The sequence below is a fragment of the Pelmatolapia mariae genome, linkage group LG16_19 (assembly GCF_036321145.2).
Source record: "Pelmatolapia mariae isolate MD_Pm_ZW linkage group LG16_19, Pm_UMD_F_2, whole genome shotgun sequence".
Classification (NCBI taxonomy): domain Eukaryota; kingdom Metazoa; phylum Chordata; class Actinopteri; order Cichliformes; family Cichlidae; genus Pelmatolapia; species Pelmatolapia mariae.
Window position 1 is genome coordinate 27,708,682 of NC_086241.1, and position 18,269 is coordinate 27,726,950.

The window sequence follows — 18,269 nt, forward strand, 5'->3', positions numbered from 1 at the left end:
ATGCCTTCCAGGGTGGTCAAAATTGACCGAGCTAAGATCCTGTGGGACTTCCAGATACAGACAGACAAACTGGTGATGGCTAACCAACCGGACATAGTGGTGGTAGACAAACAGAAGAAGACGGCCGTAGTGATCGATGTAGCGGTTCTGAATGACAGCAACATCAGAAGGAAGGAACATGAGAAGCTGGAGAAGTACTGAGGGCTCAGAGAAGAGCTTGAGAAGACGTGGAGGGTGAAGGTAATAAGTGGTCCCAGTGGTAATCAGATCATTTGGTGCAGTAACCCCCTAGGTGAGTGGCTCTAGCAGATCCCAGATCTCTGTCCAGAAGAGCGTAGTCCTAGGAACAGCAAAAACAAAACAAGACTATCAATATCTCATCATCTATAGTTCATAAAATCATCAAAAGATGCAGAGAATCTGGAGAAATCTCTGTGCGCAAGGTTGAAAATCAGTATTAAATGTCTGTGATCTTTGGACCCTCAGATGGCACTGCACTAAAAGTAAGCATGGCTCTATCATGGAAAACAGTACATGGGCTCAGGAACCCTTCAAGAAATCACTTTCTGTGAACACAGTTTACTGTGCCATCCCCAAATACAAGATAAAGTTCTGTAATGCAAAGAAGAAGCCAAATGTGAACATGATCCAGAAATGCTTCTGTCTTCTCTGGTTTTGTGGTTAGTTTTTGGAAAACATGGATGCCGTGTCCTCCGGAGGACATGTGTGATATTGGTTCTAATCAGTCAAAGATCAAACGCCTGCATCTCTGAAGGTATGGGGGTGCATTAGTGCGTGTGGAATAGGAGCCTAGTACAGAATCATATATCATGCAAAAACGGGAGAGCATTCCTCTTCCAAAAGTCCAGCAGCTGCTGTCCTCACTTTCCACATGTTTATAGACTGTTGTTAAAAGAAGAGGTGAAACTGCGTAGTGGTAAACATCGTCCTGTCCTATTCATGCGTACATTTTCCTCTATGATTCCAAGACTTTAGTTCAGCACCTATATTTTTTTACAGCACATAAATCAAGTAAACAGCAAAAGTTTCTGAATGCATTTTGGTGTAATGCCAATTTTCATCTTCCCCTTTATGTTTTAACTGTGTATAAACTTCTGTTGTATTCAAAGAATAATACAAGTAGAAGTGTGTGTTGTGCAGCCAGCTGATTGCTCCATTTAAATCCCCACTGAGTCACACTGTGAAGGGGGGATAAGCAGCTGGAGATTCAGAGATACCCCTGTAGGAGAAATGTCTTCCCCTAGTTCTGAGGAGGTTCAGTCTCAACTGTTGAGATGCTGAGATTGAACCTGGCACTTTGCACTCCAGGGGGACAATCTGATGCCATTGGAGGTGAGGGAATGTTGGCGAAAGGAGACATTGCAGCTCCACTTCCTCTTGGCTCAGATAAAAATTAAAAAGAAAGAGCGTCTTGCCTCATTCGTCATACTCACTGTCTCTCTGCTCACCACTCAATCTTCATGCCTCCCTATCTCTTCAACTCATCAGCCCACTCCCCACCCCCGTTCCTCCTTTCTCTTGCTCTCCTGGAGGATTACAGTGCATAAATATAATCCAGATGATTGCTAACCACAGATAACTGAAGAGCAGAGGGAGGCTACCAGAAATTACCAGGCCTGATAATCATTGTGTGTGTGTGTGTGTGTGTGTGTGTGTGTCTGTTTGTTGCTGGTTAGTTTGGGTTGACATTCATGATGAAACTGACTTCCCGGTTTCTGGGAGGATGGAGCTCCTTACAGGTCAAAGCTTTACAGAGTTGGGGACGGTTTCTAGTTATTTTGCTTTCTCCCTGGTTGTTTTTTTCTTTTTTTGTAAATTGATGGTGTCCACACGCTTATGAAAATAATATTCTTCCATTTTGTCTTTAAGCTATCTTGGATCACTATATATTTATGTCATATCAGCCATGTTAAAATGCTTCAGGTCCTAGTTCACTTTATCATTCATGATGAATTATATACATTATATACAATTATATACATTTCTCGATTTGAGTTTTTTTCTTTTAATATTATAGGTCTTAATAATAGCTAAATTGTTCAACAATAATGTGATGGACTAAAGGTTGTTTTTCTGATTAATTTAAGAATTTGTACTAAATTACAATAAATAACTGACAAACTACCCCCAATATTACTTTCTGCATTGTGCGGCATATAAAAGATTATTTTTTAATTGATCCAGAAACAGTTATCAATGCTAGTGTAGGAAAAGTAAACTTTAAACAGCAGCTTAATATTTTTTAACAGTAACACAAAATATAGTAGAAAGTGTGTCAGATGTTATATCCTTAATACCCCCCCCCCCCCCCCCCCCCCCCCGCATTTTTTCTCTGAAGCATGTATCTGTGCGTGTGCGTGCGTGCGCTTTGGACTGTTTAAGGTAATATCAACTGTTAAGTTCAGTCCTGGATAAGGAAGATTTTTTTTTCATACAGATTTTTGTTAAAACAATATCGAGAGAAGACATAAATGTTATTTTTGTTTATTTATTTATTTTTTTACTTAAAAAAAAATATGAAACACATTGGAGCCGTTCTACAAAAATCAGCGTTCACATACAGGTTGCTGGCTGCCAGCATGAACAAGAATCCTTACCCAGCACATGAAATGCCTAAGATTGTGTATCGTGTGTAGAAATTGGTATGGCAGAAAATAAAAATATCCATACAAGGTAATTCAAGGAGTGCAAAGACAAAAGTCTGTTAATTTGGGTACTGATTACAAGGCAGTTTTGTGTGTTTGTAAGCTTATAAGCACAATGGTATTTAATTTTATGATGCAGCTCATAGCTTTATCATAAGGTAGGCAAATACACATCATCTCAAATGATGTATTAGGCTCATATACACGAAACATAATCCCATATGTGTAATACCACTGTGACAACACAAGTAACAGAGAGGTTATAAGTATCTAGAAATATCTTAACACAAAGTGAAGTGAATATAAACTTGGTAATCACACATGCACACGGAATAAACCACACAGTATATCTGAAAACAGAAAAGACAGACATCCTAAATCAAAGTGAAAAAAAAATGCATGAGCTCAAATAATATACCAAATCAGCCTTTACTATCAAAATAGCCACTTTTGAGCAATTATTGGTCAAAAACATCTGGAGCTGCAAACGTATTTTAAGGTTTTTATGGAGATGACCCTGTTAAGTATAAACTAGCCTATAAACATTACAAATAGGTGTAACTAAAATCTCTTAATTATATGACTACTCTGTGGTGTGCTATATATGATTACTTTACCTTTGATATTATGCATTTACATTGCAATAACATTTTCTGTTACATTCATGCAATTACAGAGCAAATTAAATGTTGAAGTATTAAAATACCAAAATGTCTTTACCAAGAAAGCAGAAAGTGTAGTTATGTAAAGATCTGTTAGTATAAACAGAGTTGTACAGAGTATGTATATACAAAGTTTTCCTGCTTAGAACTGATTTTTTTGTTACATTTTTTTGTGTGACATGGGTGTAATATAAAAGTAAATACATATTTTAATACATTTAAATATATTTCTGTAAATTCATGCATTACAGACCAGTTGTGCTTACATTTACATGCATAATTTTTGCATAATTTCAACATGTAAATTAATCAGAACGGTAGCTATATTAAAATGTATTGATTTTTTTTGTATAGTATTTTTTTTCTCTCTCTTATTTTCTTTTCTAAATGTACCTGTATATTGTTTACATGTTTGAAATAAATTACCAATCAATAATTACCTCAAAGGCCCATTTTGGAAACACACTAATGTATGGGCCTACTTTGCCACTTTGAGACCAAACTGTGTTTGCGGAAAACAAATAAAGTGCAGCCTGCTCGGAAAACATGTAAAACTGGTGCCAGCTGAATAATCCTAACTTATCTTTATGCAAATGTTATTCTGTATTCTGCTTTATTCCTTCTGACGTTGTGCTTGTTTCTTGGTGCAGATCAAGCATGCTGGTAAGGATAAAGCCAAAAACAATTTTCCCTACCCTCTATTAAATTTTCCATGGCAACTTTTATTTCTTTGGATTTGTAATCCGTAGTCAGGGGGACTCAAGACTCACTATTTATATCTATACATCCATGCCACGTCCATAGTTGACAAAATATCGTATGATTATAGTAGACCAAATCTAAAGTAGATTTAATGACTAAAATATAAAGTGGAAAACTGTTTTTACTGGTGAAACTTGTTCTACACATTTTACAAAGTTTCTAATGTTCCATTTCCCCCAAAGTACTGTTCAACTCAAACGTGCGCATCTAACCTTACTGTACAATGACATTACTTCTGATTTCATCACAATATGTCCCGACTTTCTACACAACTTACTTGGTTCTGATTGGATCTTTTCAGAATGTTTCATCTAGTTTTTATTCTTTAATGAAATTGTCAAAACATTTCATCTTAGTTTTTGTCTTCTTTCATTATTTTTTATATAGTTATGATGTCTTGTCATTGACAAAAACTACAACAAAAAAAATGGCCAACGAAATCCTGCTGTTCTCACCTCGTGTGTGTATTATTTTTGATGTGATCGATTTAAATTTGAACATGTGAACAGGGTACTGACCTTGTTCCTCTTCTGAGGAAAAACATGCAAGTCTTTTATTCTGATTTCAGTTGTACATGATATAGAAAGGTAAGCATGGTGATGACAGAAATAAGGAAGTTTGGAAGAGAGACAGAGTGAATGAAAGACAAAGAGAGAGAATTTAGGTTCTGTGGGACTGGATTTGAGCTACAGAGCTCACAGCAGGACTTGGTGTTGACTTGTCATGCTTAAAATGAATAAAGAATGCATTTATACCACAGAGAGGAGAAGGGCCTTTCTGGAACATGAAGCAATAACAGCAAACAAGTGGTGAGAAAGTGAGTGTTTGCCATGTGATTACGTTATTATTTAGTGTTCAGCTAGGCAACTGCTCTAGGATCCCTAAAAGCTTCCCGTCTTGGTCATTAGGTCCAATGCTGCCCTGCTGAAGTTCAAAACTGATACTGTGAGCATACACTGCAGTCCCACACCCCCCTGCCTTTCATATTCTGTTATTGCTATGGCGTATGTGATGGTGAAAACCTATCAAACGGCAAAACGTGCTGGCTCTCTTGCTTCCTGATCCAGTTTCAATCCGCTTTGTAAGTGTTTTAAAGCTCTAACAAATACTGATCAGGCCTGCTCCTTCACTCCCACACTGCACACATAGCTGAAGAGCCGCACGCCTTGTTGCAGGTCTGGTTTCAATTTCTGGCAAATAAAGAGGTTGTGAGAGGGAGTGAGAAAAACCTCTGCCTTGTAAATCCATTATTGTTCAGGATATATCAGAAATCCAGCTTTAATAGCACTGTTTGTGTAGGAATCTACTCTCAATCCCCTGCTACATAATTGTATTCGCTGACCAAAGCTTAGCTGCACAAATAAACACGCTAATGGATTCCTTCACATATAGCAAAGAAGAAGAGGCAAAAAATGAAGCACCCTAAGCCCAATGTTTTCCAGATGGCACCAATAGATCACATTATTTGCATCGGCTGTGTTCGGGTTCCTAGGACAACGCTGTTCTGTTTTACAATCGTTGGTTCAGTGACCCAAATCATTTTTTGCTCCTCAGCCTTGATTAGTGCAGAATCCAGAGATGCAAGAGTATGCTGCTGATGCACAGATGTGGTGTCACTTCAACGCACCTTCTCTAGAGGATAAACCTACTGCCTCTCGTCTCCCCCCATATGGATTTCCTTATGATATTCAATCCTCAGGCTGGGAACCCATTATGGGCTGATCAGCGTGCAGCATTTCCATTAATGTAGCTTGCTCTCTTTCGTTCACCCGTAAACTGCGGTGCGATCTTTGGGAGTCATTACCCCCCAGCTCTTGCAAGGAAGTTATGGATAGTTAACCTCATTCATGGACCTTAATTGTGTCTTCTTGTCTTTTTAGCTTAGAGTGGGCGACGATGTTCGCTGCAAGATCTCTCCAGCAGGCGGCGACCTCTGCATGAGGAAAAAAAATTGTTTGTCTTTCGGAATTTAAGATCAGCTCTCCCTCTGTGTCCCATTTTCATCACTGTAGCAATCAGTAAGGAATTAGGGATATATATATATATATATATATATATGTATATATATATATATATATAGAGAGAGAGAGAGAGAGAGAGAGAGATTGTGCAGAGGAATAAGCACGATGACATTTGCAGAAGGGACAAAAGGTTCTCATGATTAGTGGTTAGAGGACACATGGTCGATAGAGGTTTCATGGCTATCTGGTAGCAAGGAGATGACGCAACTGGGAGAAGAGTCTCCTGCTTGTTTATGAAAGGTTAGGCAGCTCTGGAATCTGCATCCAGAAGCTTCAAAATTTAAAAGCAGCATAATCATTAATGCCCCGTGAGGTTTGTTCAGAGCAAATAATAATAATAATGGATTGCATTTATATAGCGCTTTTCTAGGCACCCAAAGCGCTTTACAGTTCCACTATTCATAAACTCACACATTCACACACTGGTGCAGGCAAACCATAGTTGTAGCCACAGCTGCCCTGGGGCAGACTGACAGAAGCGAGGCTGCCATATCGCGCCATCGCCCCCTTTGGCCATCACCAGTAGGTGTGTGGGTTAAAGTGTCTTGCCCAAGGACACAACGACCAGGACAGAGAGAGCTGGGGGATCAAACCGGCAACCTTCCGGTGCCAGATGAGCTTCTCAACCACCTGAACCACGGTCACCCCCAAATGTGTTATTTCTCAGTGTATGTACTAGAAAACTACAGTACCTTAATATGAGTAGAGAATACAACACAATACTCACCAATCCTTGTTTTTGCAATTGTAAGCTGTGTAAAACACACCATGTTGACTACTGACAGATTTGTAGATGAACATGTGTTTGCAGTTTTCTGATATACAAATGTGCAGCTAAATGGAAAAGCAAATGTGCATCATTGGTGACTTTGTAGCTGGAATTTTGCAACTATTTACAAGGACCACTTAGGAGCCAGTGAAGTCTCCGGTCATTCAGTCAATCCAAACTTGACCACACAAGTGTCCTCTGCCCGACTCGCGCCTGGAAAAATACACTCCAGCAACATGTGCTCGATTCCTGTCTTGACCTGATTCCTGTCAAATTTCTCTCACTCCTCATGTACTTCTCTTTGTGGCAATAAAAACTCATAAAATGTTGCACAGAATGGGCTGCCCGCTGTCACTTTTCCAAAAGACTTAATTAAAACAAAACTATGAGGAGTTAGTGCACATTTTTCATTCTGCTGCTCCCAGGCAGGAATAAATCATTGTCTTTAATGACAGATTGGTGTATGATTTAAGCAAATATATGATGTGACAGTGAGCTGTTTTGAACCTACAGTACGTGAGCTGAAGCACAGGAGGATGAAGCTGGAAATATAATTATGATTAATGCGAGTGGGTGGGAGACCGGTGAGTTTGGACAGTAAGCAGAGGCTCGTCAGTCTGCCCCCGGATGGTTGCGGGTGTGAATCCCTTGTTGCTGAGGCCGGTGAAAGCAGATGAATAAACCCAGCGGAGGAATGTCGAGGCTGGACACAGGCAGCAGAATATCTCATTAGAGGAAAGATCTGCAATTTTGAACATGTGGAATTATGTGGAATGGACATTTTAGAAGGTTTAGAAAGTGCACTTGTTATGACCATCAGATTTTAAGTGACAGTAGTGAAAGGTGCTTACTTGCGCCTTCATCTGTAGTCACATTCACATTTTTCACGTCCATTATTCCAGTGCAAGCTTAATTATGCCACTGGCAACTGTAAAATAAGTAAGCAGAAAATTGAGTGCTCTAGATCTAATTATAGACTACAGCTACATTTTCTGTCTTGTTTTCTGGGGTCTGTGGGTCATTAGGGAGGACGAACTGAAGAGATTTTTTTTTTAAATTTACTCTACTGTTTACTGAGTGCAAAGGCATGTATGTTTGACAAAACTGCTGTATACACTCACCGCTCATGAAATATATCTTGCTAGTACCAGGTTGGAACCTTAATTCTTCATTTTATTTCACTTTATTTTGAAGCCTCTGATTGCACACACAACTTTTCATTATCCCTAAAATATGGTGGCCCTGAGACGCCAAACACCAGCAATAAGAAAAACGCTGCAAAAGCACATAAAACACAATGGAAATAGGAAAAAAGAAAACAGAAATAGTAAAAACAAAAACGGAAATAGGAAAAAAGAAAACAGAAATAGGAAAAACGAAAACGGAAAAAGTAAAAAGCACAAGGGAAGTGTTTCTGGGGAGACAATAATCCGACGGACCAGTTGCAGGAACAAAAATATCCTAAGAATTGCGCTGGGAGACACTTAAAAGAAGTGGAGGATCTATCGGTTTTGTGAGGAAAGAAAAGATGAGAGGTAAGTATGTTAGCCTAACTATTAGCCTAAAAATCCGTCATTAGTATTATATGAATCATGAGATTAAAACACATTAACATAGCATATTTTGGTTCCTGCACCTGGTCCGTCAGGTTATTGTCTCCCCAGAAACACTTCCCTTGTGCTTTTGGAAATCTGTTTTTTCCGTTTTTCCTATTTCCATTTTCGTTTTTCCTATTTCTGTTGTGTTTTGTGTGCTTTTGCAGCGTTTTTCTTATTGCTGGTGTTTTCTTAAGTTGCTGTCCGTTTGGCCAACATACTAAAATAACAAAGAAATGTACAAGATTACAGAAAAGTTTCCCTTTTCACTGGAACTTTTCAGTCATTTAATTGTATTTAACTGTTACGTAATTATCTTGGGACATCAATAAGAAAAGTTAGACAACTTGTGAAAATACTTAAAAGATTAAAATTTTTGCCCACCTTCACATTACCCAAAGCCATCCAGTTGGCTGGATTGGAGTCTAGGCAGGTTCTTGACACCGCTGCTCGAGACTTAACTTTTATGGGCTTCACTTTTTCTAAGATCATAAAGAATTATATTCTTCTCTTATTCTACTGTGTATTGTTAAGCAGCTATTGTTATTCTGCACACATTGGTTTTGGTTGCATATAACAATAGCTGATCTACAACAGTCACTCAGAAAAGTAAAAAAGAAAAACCCAAACAAAACATAAAAAGAGGATGACACTAACTCTAAGTTCAGGATGAAGGTCTGCAATTGAGAAGCCGCTTGAGAGAGAATAGAGAGACAAATGCGAGGAGGTTCCTGGTGACTGACCTATAATTTTACAGATGAGGAACATCTTCCTGTCACACCATCTCTTCTTAATCATGTATCTGCTCATAAACATGTCAGCTGAGAGGCACCCGTGTCTCCGGTCATGGCAGCAAGACATTACTCAGGTCTTTTCAAGTCTTTGGATGTTGTTTCCAGATGAGACCACGAAGATAATGCCACAGACTCAAAAATAATGCTATATTACATCTGTAATTGCTAGTTGGCAGATGCGATCTAAATGCTGAAAATCTTTCTTTGTGCACATGTTTTGCTCACTCCTGTGCTCGCTGCACAACAGCTGGAGCCAGGAGCGAGATACACAGGCTGTAATAACTATGACACTGAAGAGTCATTTATCATTTATTTATCATTAACCCTTTATTGACCGGCCCTTCAAATTTACCTGTAAAATGGGCCCGCCGGTGGGCCCATGGTCAATAAAGGGTTAATTGGCACTAAGAAGGATACTGATTCAGATGAGGTGATATCTTTTATGTGTCAGTCACTCTTATGAGTGCTTTTTACTGACTGTGGTATGAAGAGATTGATCCCATCTTGCAAAATAAAGGTCCTTAACTTGTTTTGTTATTTATATTTATGACTATAAAATCTTACAGAACACCTTACCCCTAGTCAGTAGCCAGTTCCTTCATTTTAAATGTGGAATTTAAAGGAGTAAACTTTCAAAAGTCTAAAAAGTCATTTCTCCAGATTAGCAAATGCCGTGTCCCAAACCATAATAATCTTAGTCCATCCAGTCATCCATTGGTAAAACCCCAACATACAGGCAATGAACTGGGGCATACAAGTAAACCCACCTCTGCCCACAAGCTCACTGCTACTTCTCAACCTCAACCACTAGATCAGGCGCCTTCCCCACCAGGGAGATGACATTAAATATTCCTACGTCCAGATTAATAATGATGTTTCTTTATGTCTAAATTCTATTATATACAATCTACGTTAAGAACAAGGTATGTGGCTATAAAATAATCTGTTGGCTGATTTCATTTTGTTCTCTAGCTTCACGCTAAGAACAACGTTGTTAAGGCTGTTTACAGTTTGGTTTGCAGTAACTAACAGTACCTCGTAGATGCTAAATCTATCAAAGCATACGATTCACAAGCATGTTTGCAAAACTGCTTTCTGCACAATTTTCATTCCCCATTATCTATATTTAGGTACCGGAAGAAACAGAGATTGTATTAGCATCAAATAAACACAACCTTGCTCTGTAAACTCTATAAAAAATCTTTATAATATTAATAGAAGTTTTTATTATTTCTTTTTTCATGTCTTTGGCTTTTAGAGCTCTCATTCATGCATTTATCACCTCTTGGCTTGACTACTGCTGCTCGCCTCTTTCTGTCATAAACCAAATGTCACTCTCTCACCTCGTGCTTGTTGAGAAAAGCAGCAGTTAAGCTTCTCACTGGTTTTAGCAGATGCCATCACATCATCAAAATCCTGGCTACTCCCCATCCGCTCCCTGTTGGTTTAAGAATTAATTTTAAGATTTTACTGATCACTTTTAAAGCACATCTGGGTCTGGTCCTAAGCTATGTAACAGAAGTGTTGTTGAGCCAGTTCACAGCCTTACGTCCTCAGGTGGGGCTCTTCTGGCTGTTCCATAGTGGAGGTGTAAATCTAAAGGTGAGTGTGCTTTTGCCATCAGCTTTAAAAGAACCTGTCTGAGGAGATCCAGTCATGTGAAAATAAAGTTTCCCCAGGACTCTGCACAGTTTTTAGAAATGTACACCTTTATTATTTATAGGAATTAAGAGGGAAAGTAGCATCCACGTGCTGCTAATCACATGCACTGACTCATGAGCAGTGTGAGCACCTCTATAAAAGCAGAAGTTTTGACAGTTTGTTGGTCTACAGCAACATGGGTGGATGTCCCAGTAAATTCACCACAAGGTCAGACTGAGCACAGAAAGCCCGAGAGCTACAGCTCAGACTGTACAGGCCTCAGTTAGCATGTTAAATGTTAAAGTTTATGACAGCACAAGTATGTGTTGCTTGGAATGGTTGCCAAGGTAAAGGCTGTTCTTTCTACAAAGAGTATGGCAGCATGTATAAGTTTTGTGAAAAACTTAAGAACTTTTGAGACAGTGTCCTTGGGATGGAGATCTTTGGCCATACTGCGCAGCGTCACGTTTGAAGAAGGCTAAACACAGCACATCAGTACGATCACTTCTTACCAGCTGTCAAGCACAGCGGTGGAGAAGTGATGATCTGATCTCATTTTGCAGCCACAGGAACCGGGCACCTTCGAGTGATTGAGTCTAGCTGTGAATGCCAAAGTATTCCGGAGTCCAAGTATTTGAGTCATGAAACAGGACAATGGTCCCAAGCACAGCAGCTAATAAATAAGCTATTGAATCATAGAGTGTACATAGTTTTTCAGAGGAATACATGTGTTCTGTGAGAACTTTCTTTTTCGCATGACTTTAATGCTTGCAGTATTTTAGTGGTATTAATACTTTACCGACATTTTGCTATTTATTTAATTTTTGGCCTTGCTCTTTGACTTTCTGTTATAATTTATCCAGCTGTCACTTTGTAAACCCAGTTTTTTAAGTATGCAATCCAAATAATGTTAATAGTATTTAGACTCTTCAAGCTTGTTGCTTATGTCATACTAGTAAAACCTGACCCTAAATTAATTTTGGCTGGATCCCTGGGAATAATACAAATCATACATGCTTTACTACATTCTGTACCTACACACCACACACACAATCAGAGGCTTAAGGCTGATATACAGCAGTTGGAACATGCGGTTATGCATTTGTATTTTTCTCATTTCCCTATCCTTACAAATCTTACCATTACATAAACACTCATTATTTTCAGCACAGTTTTTTGAGTCCTGAGTCCATATTAATAAAATATAAACGTCAACCTCATAGGAAACTTGAACCGTTTTGCGTTACACTTCCAACAACTTTAATGGCGTATAGGAGATTCACATTAAACATATTACATGAATGAGTTTCCAATACAGGAAGTTGTTTGGAGGCACCTTTCATGCTTGATGTTTGATATCCAGCCTCAAATATGGAAGTAATACTTTCCCAGCCGTTTAACTATAAAATTTAAAGTCTCCCACAGAGCAACTGAAGTGATGTAACTAGTAGTAACAGTAGTTCTCACCAAGACAAGTAAATTTATTTGACATTTCAAAGATCTCTGCACTGCAGCTTCTTTAGTTGTAGAGCACCGGTCTGGCTTCAGTTTGCAAAATGACACATTTAGAGCTTATTTCCTGAACTATATGGGGCAAATATTCACACGTCGTCATGACACTATTTATACAACATGCTTCCATACTGACATTAGAAACATTACTCAAATGTGGTTTCACGTTTGGATTCCCTAAAATTTTTCAGAAATAAAGCCCTTCTTTCCCATGGGAATTCTATAGGAGCCCTGGAATGTCTCATTGGATATCAGCACTCAAACACAGTCCAGTTGACAATCAGAGGCAAACACACTCCCAGATGAGCGCACTGACTGCCGTATTGCTGCAAAGTTTCTGTTTTGCACAGTGAACGCGATAGCGGTCGGGCTGAAATGCAAATGAAAATGAGCGGCTACGGGGAGACAACGGGTGCTTCCAGCTGTATGTAAAACAATCCTCCGTCACACATGCTGAAGATCTGACTTGCTGACAGCGGTGATTAGGCTTGGGAACAGATATTACACATCTATTACACATGTGAGCAGACCCATATACATGCATTAAAGCACGCACATACATATGTGCTATCACTGCGCCCGTCTCTTCCTCACATATGCACACACACATGTGAGCAGACGTATATAGTTCAGGGATGGCAGAGTTGGGGTTGAATAGAGAGCTGAGCTACAAACGGAGCACCACCACTACATGAAAGTATTCAACTTAAAAATTTCAATTATATTTATTTTCTCCACACTTGTAATGAAAAAATCCAATCAGTGGTGCTTTTACTTTTTTGTGTAATTGCTAAGTGACTGTTAGGGAAACTCATGCATTTCCTGTCCAGATGTTTAACATTAAAAGTCTTAAAAAGTTAAACAGCGGCACAATCTGCCACACCTGGTTAACAAATAAATAAATAAAACCCTTGGAAAAAATAATGGAGGAAGATTATTCTTCAAAAGAACCCCTTTCCAACTGTATTTCTCCTTTATTGGTTTCACGAGACCCGTGACTTTTTACACAGAAAGTGAGTTCTCTGTGGCCACACAGACAACACTTGTCAGCAGGATGGATTTATTAGTTCAAGTGTCTTCAGGGAAAATTGTAAAACAATATTGGGCTTGTTTTGTATTGTTTTATTGGTAGGGTTAATCATATAAATCACTGGTCATTATATTGTCACACTTGAGGTTTTAATAACCATATTGCAGCCTCTCATCATAAAAAGAAAGCAGCTGTAACAAAAGTAAATACACTGAAGCCCCCTTTGCTTATGGCATCAAAATACTGAAATACATTTATGGTTATTACATTTGTGTATGCAAATACACATGTGTGCATATCATGTATACCAGTGTGCACTCAGTTTTCTATGTTTTAATTTAATATTTGATATCTTACAAATTTAAAAAAAGAGCCTTTTTAGTTCACGTTACTACACTTACACATTTTCTTTTTTCCTTACGCAGATATTCATATATATACACATATATATTTCCAGAACAATACTCTGTATACTCTTGTATATTGGATTCTCATCTGGTTTTAGTGTACTTTCCTGCAAGAGCGAAAGCCCACCTACAGGGCAAAACAAGACATTCTTCCTCAGCCTGCCAGTAATTTTGTTTCCCTGCCAGGTTTGTTTAGCCAAATTGCCAGATAGTAGTCAGATGCACTAACAACTGGCCACAGATTAACGTGTGTCACTGCATGTTGGCGCACTTCTCCCGACCGTGTTATACAAGTAGGTTGGTTAAACCAAACCGCCCTCTACAGCAACTCAGATTAAAGTATTATGGTGGAAATATGTTTTGATTTGATTTGATTCACTCAGACGCCATGGTGCAGTCTTCACATTATACATGAAAGATTCCTTAATAGAATAGATAACTTAATAGATAACTCAAAAACGTGGTGACCCTGTGGGAAATACGGTAGTGACTGGAAGTGCTTTTAGATTTGATAAAAATAATACTGCTCTTTAATACTTTATTAGAAAGCTGAGGAAAGTCACCTTGAACCAGCCTTTGGACTGAGATAAGCTAGTTAGGCCTCACCAGTGCTTAACCAATAAAGACTTTAGTGTATCTTACACATCTAGATTAGACATTTATAGAAGTGTGCATTTGTATGGTTTGATCACGACCACACTTAAAAAGATAGTGAATATTGCTAAAGTGGAGCATCATTCATTTCATTTCAGTTTTATTTAATTAGAGCCAAATCATGACAACAGTCGCCTAAAGGTGCTTTTTTATCGCAAAGACCCTACAACAATAGAGAAAATCCCAACAATCAGACGACGTGTTCTGAGTAAATAAAGCAATATTAAGACCTTTTTTCTTTTCCTAAATATTTGCTAACTTGACAGTCCTGTGCTGCAGCTCTATTTCTACCCACCCCCCCCCCCCCCAAAAAATTCTTTCACTTACCTTCAGCTCTTGCTAACCTGCACTGACTCTGAATTAAAATTTAAAGTGTCACAAATATAAACAATCTCCCCCCAAAGGCCAGTTTTACAAACTGCAGTGTGTGAGCTGTAAATTTCTTCCACCTATTAGTTCATGTGAAGCAGCTCTCTGATCCAACGTACAGAGTGTTTGACATCTGTATGTAGAGCAAATACCATTGACCTTTCCTTCGCTCTTTCCTGCGTTTAAATGAGAGTAAATTAGGTGTCATAATGTTGCGGCTCTTTTTAGTGGCTGCTGAGAAAACACCCAGACAGACGCAGGCACAAAGACAAACACACATATTTGTACACATGTGTGCTATTACTATTAGTGCAGACAGTTTATTCAGCACTCCAACTGTTAATCAGTCATTAAGTTCAAGGGGAAGCAGGCTATGCATGTGCACAACTACATGACTGCCTAACAACGTCACATTTAGATATCTGGATTTTTTTTTCTTTTGCCAAGTATGACTTTAACCTTTTAGCCAACTGCTGATGCTTGTGTCTGTTAGTTTCACACCTTTCCTAAATAACGTCATTTAAACGTGATTATATTGCACAAACACACAGATGTATTTTAAATGGCTGACATGGGGGGTTTTTTGCACACAGAGGGGCATCCCACTGACAAATGATGCAATTTAACTTCATGTTGTGAAGGAAGGAAAAGATGACAAAAAGCCGAGGCATCTGATTTTGGGATCAGTCTTGAGGAATTACACTGCCGGGAAAACAAGGAACTGTCATTTAAATTGACTTTGTCTGCCTGAGTTGCATTTTCTTGGTGGGCTGTTTTGAAAAAATGGGGAGGGGGGTCATATCCAAAGAAACCATCATTATTTTTCACTTCATACGGAATAAATGAGCGCTGTCAGGCTGACTAATGACTGGGTCTCTGCTGCGGTGGAATCAAGAGAATATCTCATCGTACCGGTGTCAGTCATTCTGTGATCAAGTCCAGCGCTGATGGATTGTAGGATCTGGCTCTGATTTTATGCTACACTGGCATCCACTCATCCCCTGATCCCTTTGTTATTTTGGAAACGGGTAATAAACACACATGCAAGTAGACACTGTATGCCAACTCACACTCGTGCACTCGTTCCTGCTCTGCACTATACATCGTTTTTTATATTTTCCTACAATCTCAGCTCAGTCAGACTTCTCGAAACTCAAAAACAATAAATAAATAATAACATCAAGAAGGGCTAAAATGGCATGAAGTATGAATGCATGTATGCTCTGCCTCCTGATATGGTCACCGTTCAGACTGAGCAGATGCTTTTTGTTGTGACTTTTATTTTGTGCGACTTGGCTATGATCACTTTTAATGGAAGGAAGATCTTCCATATGAGAGGAAGCAAATCCCATATGGGAAATGTGGCTGTAATTCTGAGAAGCATTTATAAAAGCACTTGTAGGGGATTTGTTTTATTCAGCAGTATCAAATATAGGTGCCTCTAGTATTCATTTATTTATCAGTTGATTTATAAATACCAAATTCTGCTTTTTCATGGTAGAAAATTGCAAAAAATAAACACCTGATGTAGCAAATATTTAATTTTATTTTACCTGCAAAATAAGGAGTAAAGATGTCAAAAAGAAAAATTAAGTAAACTTGTAGTATTTGCCTCAAATCAGAAGTAGCAAGAAACTAAAATAAAGTATAGGTACCTCAACTTATTTTTTAATGGACACCTTATGCTCATTTTTTCAACATCATTTTATCCATGGATATGACTTGAGTCACCTTGCATGATACACAATTAAATATATTTTATCTCAAACTGAGCTTGAGCCGCTGTCTGAAACTAGCTGTTTTTAGCCCCTGCCTCTTCTGACTGGATGCCCCTTTGCAATCACAAGGTTTGAGCTTTACAGCGCAGAACTTGATTAAATGTATTTACTTTTCATCACTGTCTTACAGAGTTGTCTGTTTACACAGTGTTGCTTTCAATATATTGCAGTTTATGTATACTCAAACACCTACTCTAAAATTTACAATTCAATAAGTAATTAACACTAACTGTATGTCAGCAAACGTTTACCATCAGCTTAGGTACAAGAGCAAATTAAAACTCACACATGAACATGGTCAAGATTAGTTTCAGGTGTGATTCACTCAAGTGAAAGACTTGTTTAGAGTATTTCGATTTTGACAAATAAACAAAAAACTCTATAAATGCCTCTGATAATATTCAGATCATTGCCAACCTTCTCCTCTGTCTTACTTGCGTACTTTACTGAGGCGTCCTTTGATCTCATTCAGTTCTGTGTTTCACCCTGTCTGCCCCCCCTGCTCCTGTCCTGTCAGCACTACAACAGGCAGCGAGAAAAGGTGCTGAAACAGACTGCCTCCCTGTGGGACCTCGAGACACACACACACACACACACACACACACACACACACACACACACACACACACACACACACACACACACACACACACACACACACACACACACACACACCTAATTGTACAATTAACAGGGATGACAGTAAAATTATTCAACACATATATCTTGTCATTTATTTTGATGGTGATTCACAATTCCCTCATATGTGACTTAGTGGTTTCTCTGTACAGCTTTTAAGATAGTAAATAGGCAGACTTTTATCTCAATCTCAGTGCATGTGAGTGATCAGAACATTTTATTCTGCTTTCTAGTTTATCGTGTGTGTTTTCTTCATGTGTGGGATATGCCAGTTTTTAAGTTTTGAAAAGTTCCTTATCTTTGCTTCTTCCCTTGCATCTCCTTTGCAATGACATCATGTAAGCATTTCGGACACCTGGACTCTTTCTCCACTGTGTGCTGTTATTCCAGAATGTTCAGAACAGTTTTTTTTTCCTTCGAACAAGCTGAATTAAATCAAGTCTGACAGTCAAAACTACTTTTTTATAGTGATTATGAAGGGTTGCTATAAATACTTTTTTTTGAGTGACAACATTGTGTTAAATAATCTTATCAACCACATGGAAAAGTGCTGATAGTTTACTGTCCACATTTTTTTTCCAGGGGTGGGGTGGGGGGGTGGGGGGGTGGGGGGTGGGGTCACTGTATAGAGAAAATGCAAAGAGCTGACAAATGCTCCCTCTTTCTCATATGCATAGTCACACAGAATGGTAATGAAATCCAGATCCTCCTTAGGGAAGCAAACATTGCTTTACACAAAATACTTTGTCCTGAATGTTTATTATGCTTGCCGAGGCTTCCCACTCGGAGCCGGTGAGGGAAGGACGCTGCAGGCTGTGTGCGGTCAGGCCGACATTTCAATCACTGACACATTCTCTGTACTTCTTATTATTGTGCTTAGTTATTATTATTATTATAATCCCTCCAGCCAAATTCTATCATTCCAGTGTTCAGCCAGTGCTGTAGCTGATTCTCATCCATCTCATCTTCT